Below are 9,370 nucleotides of genomic sequence, written 5' to 3' on the forward strand. Positions count from 1 at the left end.
TAACGTGGTTAATGGCAGCTTTGACGTCATCACTATCCACTGGCTGGGGACCTGGTTCCGCGGTAGGACCCAGAGGGTGGGGGTCGATGGGAGCCAATCATCTTGGTGCACTGTGACCGGTGGGGTCCCACAAGGCTCTGTCCTAGGGCCTATACTATTTAACATCTTCATCAATAATGTGGACAATGGCGTCAGAAGCGGACTGGCCAAGTTCGCCAACAACACCAAAATCTGGGGTAAAGCACCCACACCTGAGGATAGGAGGGTGATCCAGGTGGATCTGGACAGACTCATGAAATGGGCGGATGAGAACCTGATGGTGTTCAACACCGAAAAATGCAAGGTTCTCTACCTTGGGAGAAAAAACCTGCAGCATGCTTATAGGCTCAGTAGCACTATACTGGTTAGCACTACAGATGAAAGGGACTTGGGGATCATGGTTGACCACAAGATGAACATAAGCCCTCAGTGTGATGCTGCAGCTAGTAAAGTGAGCAAAACACTGGCTTGCATCCATAGATGCTTCTCAAGCAAATCCCGGGACGTCATTCTCCTCCTGTACTCAGCCTTGGTGAGGCCTCAGCTGGAGTACTGCATCCAGTTTTGGGCTCTACAGTTCAAAAAGGATGTGGAGAAGCTTGAGAGAGTGCAGAGGAGAGCCACGCACATGATCAGAGGTCAGGAAAAGAGACCTTATGATGAGAGTCTGAGAGCCATGGGGCTATTCAGCCTGGAAAAGCGCAGGCTCAGGGGTGATCTGGTGGCCACCTATAAGTTTATCAGGGGTGCTCATCAGGATCTGGGGGAACATCTGTTCACCAGAGCCCCCCAAGGGATGACAAGATCAAATGGTCACAAACTCCACTGTGACCGATTCAGGCTGGACATAAGGAAGAACTTCTTCACTGTCTGAGCCCCCAAGGTTTGGAATAGACTGCTGCCAGAGACGGTTCAAGCACCCACTTTGAATGCCTTCAAGACACATTTGAATGATTATCTTGTTCGGATCCTATGATCCCTGATGACTTCCTGCCCCTGGGGCAGGGGGCTGGACTCGATGATCCTCCGGGGTCCCTTCCAGCCCAAATGTCTATGAAATCTATGAAATAAATGTCTGGCAAACCAAATGGAGCCACAAACAGTTTACCCAGAATCCCCCTGCCACCCCCTCTCTCAGCCTGTAACACATGATTAGTGGGGCCCTGCCTCCATGAGGTGAAGCCAGACCAGGTTTCCCTGAGCCTCACCTGAATATCAATTTTTGGAGGATCCCAGGAATCATGACAACACCACCTAATTCCTGTCATGAGTGGGGGAGCTAATTAGCAGATTGATCCTTTGTGGGGGTATCTGGAGTACACACACCACCTAAGCAGTACTGAGCTATGGGGTCACTATGGCTTAAAATGCTATTGACTGCTGGGGCTCAACCTAATGAACTACATGGTAAATCATAAGCCTTTTGGCTTTGACCTAATATCATACACAGTTTGTACTGTATATAACTAGGTGCTAAAATGCTGGTTAAAAGTGTGTTTTTCCGTCTGTAGCACTAGGAGGGGGACAAATTCAAGGCCAACCTTCAAAAATTAGGTTCTAATTAGATTTAATTATTGGAGGTTGGCCTTGAATTTGTCCCCCTCCCAGTGCTACAACAGGGAAAACACACTTTTAACCAGCATTTTAAGCCTGGAAGATGATAACAAATTTATAAATTTTCCATATATAGAATCTAATTATAAGGGGGGTCATCTTACAATCAGAGGGTGCGTCTACACAAAATGATTTACTGCAGAGCAGACTAATTTGCTGCACAGTAAAGCATCAACCATCTACACATGCATGGCAATTAGATCACAGCAGGCTAATTTACTGCACCGCAGGATAGTCCTGTTAGATACAAGTGGTAGCCAGCAGCGAAGTCAGTTTCTTCACTTAAATGCACATGTAGACAGTGACATCGGAATTAGTTTACTCTGGCTCAAATTAACCTGGAGTACATTCAGTCACATTAATTGCACATAGATGCACCCAGGGTCTTCTTATAGTTAATAAATATGGCAAGTCAAAAGTAAAAAATTTACAACACAGGCAAAAGGGGGAAAAGCTTGTACACAAGATCTAATTGATTTGAATAACTGTCTCAAAATGGATATTAATCAGGAAGCTTACAGAGAATGGAAAAGTGGACTTATCAGAAAAGAACGCTATATGTCTGAGACAAAGAAGTGTAGGGGTAAGATGGGAGTTGCCAGAAGTCAAACTGAATTATACCTTCTAAAGGAAATTAAAACTAGTAATAAGAGGTTCTTTAGCAATCTAAGCAAAAAAAAAAAACCAGACAAAATTAATAAATGGTGCCACTCCATAGTTTTTAGACTAATTATGATGCCTACAGGAGGAGTTTTCATGTCTGGCTTTGAACATTGCTGTTCTCTTGGTTTACCTGCTATCTTACATAAACAAACTTCCTCATTTGGTATTTTCATAATACTCATCTTCCTACAATAAAACCTTCTAGTGTTAACATAGCATAATATTCCAGGAACTCCCAGTCCTCTTCTCCAAGCTTAGTCAGTTCTTTCAGTTTACAGTGAGTTTCAGTATCCTTCTAGCTTTCCTTCTAAGTTCAACAGTTTCAGGTTCTCTGTGAGGACTTTCCCTTCTTTACAGCCTTTCTTTCAAGCTCAAAGTGTTTTGAAACCTTCCTAGCTGGGCTTCCTACCAACCTGGTCCTGATCTTTCAGCAGACTTCTACTAAGCTGCAAGTCCCAGTTAATTGAAAGACATGTCTTGCTCATTTCTTTGGTGCCCCAAGAGTACCACCACCTCCTATCCACACACTTCTATTCTGTATGTGCCAAACCCAGAAATGAGACCTTTCTGGAGACTACAGGTGCTGTTGAGTTTTCTGGCTCTGGTATGTTCACAGGCAATGGCAGGAGACCCTCAGGAAGGCTTCACTGCCTCATTTCCAGTTTTGACATACACAGAGTGGGAATGGGTGGGTGGAGTGTGCCTCTTAGCAGTGCTCTCATGAATCCCATGGAAGCAGTACAGCCCATCTTGAGAGCTTCATGCCTTCTTCCTAGGAAATCTAGAGATGTCATGTATCTGCTTCCCAGCAGGGTGCATCGAACTCTTGAACTGAACTCAGGCCATCCTTATACTCCCAGTAAACCTGGATTCTAATCCCATGGTTTCGTCACACAACCCTTGACAGAAGTCAGAATAAGACACAACTTTCTTAAAGGGCTAATGCACCATGTGACAACATTAGGCAAAGCTGGAGATCAGACTCCAAGGAACAGTTTACTAAAGTAGAATATTTAGCATTTAACATACTGCAGTTAGTATTAAGGACTATATTTTGATAGGTAGACTACCACCCACCTTGTGGGGGAGGTAAAAAGAGGGAAAAAGATATGGTGAAGTGCACTACAGCAGCAGGAGTCCCTGGAGACATTCTGACTGATTTAGTAAGAACACTTAAGTTAAAAAGAAAATTGAGTCACAGATGAATCATCCACTTTTGTTATAGAAGATTGGAGGGGGGGGCGCAAAGGGGGAAAATATATATATGAAAATTATGACTGCCATTCCATGAACAGTACATTATGATCCTCTACTTCATGCAGAGGCTCAACTCCCATGACTGGTATAGGGAAAGGAAGGATAAAGCTGCACCAACTCCAGGTCTGTACTGCTAACACAAACTTTAGCCTTTTGTAGAAAAACAAAGTAGGGATAAAATTCTTGGACCCTTGCACTCATATCTATTTCTCTGCCATACAGATACAAACACCATCTACCCCTAATCTGAATCATGCTCTGTATCTCTGGCTTTAACAATTTGGTCATTTCAAGTGACAGCTAAGATGTGATCAGTAAAAACATGAGGAATGGGGAAAAAAGCAGCAAACACAAGGGACGGGGAAAAAACAGCTTTCTTATACCTGCTTGCCCTTGTACATGCAGTTATTCTGCCATCAAAGCAAAGAAGTCAACAGAAGGCCCTGTTGAAAATGCTGGTGTCAAACAATCCGCTTTAATATAGATAAGGAAAAGCAAACAAGGACAAGAGTACATGCTCAATCACCTTACCTGACACGAGTCAAGAGCGCAGAATTAGGGATTTTCAGCATCTAGAAGCAAAGGTTGCAGCATCACATGAAGACCAAATACAAAATGTGAATCTAACTTCAGTTGCTTCTTTTTGTCCTACCATTTTCTGCATCGACGTCCTTTGCTGGCTGCCTGTACATAAGGCAAAAAGACTATAACATCCAATTCACCCTTAAAACACTCCAGCAGTTTACTCAGAAACTGGAAAACTGATATAAATCAGCTTCAAGGTGATGTCTAAAAGCATGAAGCAAATACCACCCATCCTGTTCCTACAGGCCTGACCTCCAAGTGCTCAAGGTTAGTCTAGACTCCTTCAGCCCAGACTTATTTGTCATTTATTTTTATAAACAATGTAGTCAGATATTTTTGTTGACAAGTTCTAGAAAAAGAGGATATATTTTTGGCTATCCCCCCAATCTAGGGTTCAAAACTGCATTTATAAGAACATTAATCCTTTTGATGCTGGTTCATGCTGCAAAAGGAAAATGCCTCATATTCTTTGAAATAAAGATCTCAAAAAAGAGAGATTTTATACAGATAAGTGCTGCACAGAAACCTGTGTGCACCAGAAAATAGCTTGTCACTTATAAGCAGCTAAGTTTGATTTGCTGGACTGAGCAAGCACATTTATGGAGCAGTAAAGTCAGCTTTTTAAAGTGCATTGATAAGAAGCAGGAAATCTAGAGCTGAGACAGATATTTGAACTAAAGCTCAGTTCTTGATATCTAAGGTTTTATGGTGATACTATGGCAAACTCAAGCACAATTCAAACATAAAAGCCTGAATTTTTATTAGTCAATTACATACTTTTTTCTTTTTAAATCAGGTGCTTACTGATGCTTTGAAAGGAGATGAGTATAAATAACACTCAGAATCCAGCTCAGCCTAAACCTTAGGAAAATGTTGTAATCCAGATTTGGATTTTATTATTAATCATCTGTCCCTATAATAGGTGCATTTAAATCCAAACTTAAGTATCCTTAAAATATGGGAAAGTTCAAATCTGGATCAAGCTCATTTATTCACATTTTGTGTGGGAACATTTAAAATCTTGGTCTGACTCTTAAAGGAAGAGTTCTTATGATAATTCTTTAGGGCATAAATTGATCTCTGACTAGAGTTGGGGAAAAAAATTCTTTATCTGACCTGTCACTTGAATACTCTTAACACCAGAACTTTCTTTTTGGATACCATGATCAATATGCAAAATGGTAAAATACAAAACACCTGTAACAGGAAACCCTAACCATGTTACTAAGAAACAGTGTGTTCCCTTTAAGACCAGAGTCTTCCGAACACAGCCTGCCAACAAAGCAGGGGTTAAAAGGGTAACCCTGCAGGCCGGTCAGCTGACTGGGGTGGTCACATGACTGTGTGGGAGTTCAAGCCAAGGCTATATAAGCCTTTGAGCTGTGCCAGCCAGGGAAGAGGGTGACCAACCCAGGTTGTGGCTGAGAGTGGACTCCTGATGACTCCAAGAAACTGTGAAGCAGCCCTGCCAGTGAGAGCACCCAGCTGAGTGATCCAGGGATGTGGAACCAGGGGACAATTAGTAAGTAAACTAATTGTCTCTCTCTTTTTTTTTTTTTGCTTTGCTTTAGCCCAGGGGCTTAGTCTTTATGTTGAAGTTTAACCCAATTATTTGCAACTGAGGCTATAGGGGAGGTGGAGGTCTCATAAGTGCCTACAAGGGTGCAGCTTCAGGAGCTAGAGAGCCCAGAGACAAGAGTCATGTTGATTGAAGCTAGTACCTCCAAGCTGGGCCCAACATAGTGGGTCTGAGCCAGATGGCTTAGCTGTATAAAATGGAGTGGAAGCTGCATGGCTCAGACCCCAGAGTGAGCAGAAGATGCAAATGACACCTACGAGGCATGGGGCATGATAAAGGTAGGTCAGAGTCATGCAAATAGCCCGTAAGGCAGAAGCTAATCACCTCTGGGTGTTTTGTGAGCACAGACCATATCTGAGAAGCCTTGGGGCAGCCTCCTCCTTGAGAACCAAAAAAAATCAACATGTGGTAGGAAAGCGAAGGGGAGTCTGTTCCCAGAGCAAAATTCAAATATAAAGGTACTCTGGGGTGCCCCCAGGCATTTCCAAATGCTGCTGAGTATGACACCCTGTTACAACACCATATACAAGAAACCCATAGACCAACATACATATCTACGAAGGAGAATACCCCTGATTGCCACCTCATAAATCTCAAAAGGACCTTCACCCAACAAGGACACTCCTCAAGAGAGATTGATTCTACTTTTGAAAGAGCCACCCGAATGCCACATATAGATTTGCTGCAATACGGAAAAAAAAATCCCCATGAATCCCCATTAGTTAAGACATACCACTCTTACCTGGAACCTACATGGAAAATCCTCAAACAATTGCAACCCATACTAGAAGAAGACCTAATTCTTAAACAGATCTTTCCAGAACCACCCATCCTAGTCTTTAAACAAGCACCAAACCTCACTAACCTCATCACCAGAAAAAACTCCTTATGACCCAAACCACACTTAATGGATCCAGACCATGCTGGGCCAAGAATGCAAAACCTGCCAACATATCGCCACCACTCCTGCAATAACTACTCCCTATAACAGAAGCATCACTATTTCTGCATCTTAAACTACACCTCCAGAAATGTTATATATCTCATCCAGTGCACCAAATGCCCTGATCAAAAAATATGTCGGAGAAACCAAACAACAACTGCACACCAGAATGAACAACACACTGAAAAGCCATCAAAGAGAAAAATATCCAATTACCTTTGGGCACCTACTTCTCACAAGACAATCAACTCCCTCTCTGATCTCTCAGGTCTAATCCTCAAAGGGAACTTACAAAGCACCTTTTGTAGATGAGCCTAGGAACTTCACTTCATAAATGTACTGGATACAAAAAATCACGGACTTAATATAGACACTGGATTTATGACACATTACAACCTGCCTGACATCTGATTCACCAGGTACCTGCTTGACCTTACCATTTACGCTTTCCCCCCTTTCCTTCTGTCCCCTCCTTTTCTACCCTTTGTCTTCCTAATTTCCAGCTATTTACTTTTTCATAGACTGCCTCTTTTCCATCTTGGAGAACTGAACTACAGTATAGTCTCCCTTACTTACCTTTGGCATTATTCCCCCCTTCCACCCTGGTACAATATGCTGCAGTTCTGGGCACAGGTGAAGATGTGTGCCCAAGAGCAATAAACACTGGAGCAATAAACTCCAGAGTTTATTCAAGTGCATTAATATATATGTGTAGATGTGCCTGCTTGTGTACTACATCACTAACTACAGTAATGTATTGTACAAATAATCAGAGGCATAGCAAGGCAGCTCCTTGACCAGGGTATGGCACTGTGGCAGTAGGCACATCAGCAGCATGTTAAGCTGCCACTGCAATGACAACTATTTTTGTCTCCACCTCCCAAAAAGGTTGCACCCAGGACTACTACCCCAAGTTGTCCACTCCCACAGTTATGCTCAGGGCCATCCCTGGGGGGGTACGAATCAGGGTTAGAACCCCAGGCCCTGTACTTTGGGGGGCCCCACAGAGCCAGGCGGAGCGGACATGGTGACTTCATGCTGCCGCCAGCTTCATGTCCAGACACTCAGCACTGCCCCCCCCGCCACCAAATCTGCCACTGGCTTCCTTGTGTCCAGGGGCAGGGCCCTGCACAGGCTGATTTGTCCTGGGCCCTGCACCCTGCTCAGCTCACCTCTGGTTATGCTACTACTAATGATATTAGCAGAGATACTACATGTATCATAAATGTTACGCCAGAATATAGTAAAGTAGTACAATGCATGTTACACTTGTATACATCAATCCATAGCATAAATCTCTCTATTTCTATTTGAAGAAGATATAATAAATAAAATTGCTCCCATACTGCTTAATGTATCAGTTAGATTATGAGAGAGTACATCTCCAGCACTGACCCACACGCTTCCTACGGATAGTCTAATTTTCCAATGGAATACAAGCATTTAAATAAATTCTCTTCCAGAAAAAAAACCTGTCAGAAATGAAGTTGCAAAACATAAGGGTTTTATTTCTTTTTTTTCCTCAGCTTACATTTTCCTCCGATCAATAACAAATAGTATTGTATATTAAGAAGAAACAAGAGGTCAGAATATCACCTTATGGAATGCTTTGGCTGTTTTACTGCATGCTCCTTTTCCTAGACTATATTTTATAAGCTTCCTTGGGAGAATTTGAGGGATTTTTTATTAATATTGATTAGTTTATTTGATAGTATAATATAAAGCAGTGATGCTCAACCTCTGGCCTGAGAGGCATGTCATTCTGGAGATCAAGGGCCTGGAAATTTGTCAGCATGGGAACTTTGGTATCATTAAATGCCACACCCTGCTGCCAGATCTCTGGACTTCTGGGAAATCTTGTGGGCCAGAAACAATGTCCTCAAGTTAGATTCCATCAGTCTACAAGGCCAGGCCAGCATGCAGGCAGATCCAGGCAGGCAGGATCGGGTGGGCATGGGACACAAGCAAAGCTGGGCACATGGGTTTGGACTAGTTCACTGGATTGCACCTATAGACTGATCCACGTGGCAATCCCACATATGGTCCAGCCCACAGACTGACCCCATGCCACTCATCTGGCCAGTGGAGGTTCTTAAGTGAAAACAACCCCTTGCAGTATTGTGCTATAATCTGCAATGCAAAAAAACCAACATCTAACAAGGAATCGGCGACCTAGTGATTGATGGGAAGCTGGGTGACAATGACCATGAGCTGATCACCTTCACCATCCACCGTAAAGCTGGCAAGTCAGTCAGCAACACTGAAGTCCTTGACTTCAGGAAAGCCGACTTTGACAAGCTCAGGAGGCTTGTCAGTGAGGCCCTAAGGGACCACGACCCCAGGGGGAGGGGAGTCCAGGAAGAGTGGTTGCTCCTCAAGGGAGCGATCCTCAATGCACAAGCCAATTCTGTTCCATCTCGGAGGAAAGGCAGCAAGAGGGCACAGCAGCCCCCCTGGATCTCCAGATCTAGCAGACCTCCTGAGGCTAAAAAGAAAGGCCTACGAAGGATGGAGGATGGGATTCACCTCCAAGGAGGAATATTCTGCACTGATCCGGTCCTGCAGGGAGCAAACCAGGAAAGCCAAGGCTGCTACTGAACTCCAACTAGCTTCAAGCATCAAGGACAATAAAAAGTCCTTTTTCAGCTATGTGGGGAGCCGGAGGAAAAGCAAGGGCAACATTGGACCCA

General features: G+C 43.5%; 1 protein-coding gene and 1 long non-coding RNA gene across 2 annotated transcripts in view; one reads left to right on the forward strand and one right to left on the reverse strand.

Moving 5' to 3' along the window:
* Window positions 1-9,370, reverse strand: part of PDE1A (phosphodiesterase 1A) — a 392,561-nt gene that overhangs the window by 345,803 nt on the left and 37,388 nt on the right. The window lies entirely within an intron of this gene.
* Window positions 5,562-9,370, forward strand: part of LOC112550185 — a 17,838-nt gene continuing 14,029 nt past the window's right edge. The window contains exon 1 of the long non-coding RNA XR_003093869.1: window positions 5,562-5,680. This is a non-coding gene — a long non-coding RNA (uncharacterized LOC112550185). The remainder of the gene's footprint in view (window positions 5,681-9,370) is intronic.

Source organism: Alligator sinensis, unplaced genomic scaffold (assembly GCF_000455745.1).
Source record: "Alligator sinensis unplaced genomic scaffold, ASM45574v1 scaffold269_1, whole genome shotgun sequence".
Classification (NCBI taxonomy): domain Eukaryota; kingdom Metazoa; phylum Chordata; order Crocodylia; family Alligatoridae; genus Alligator; species Alligator sinensis.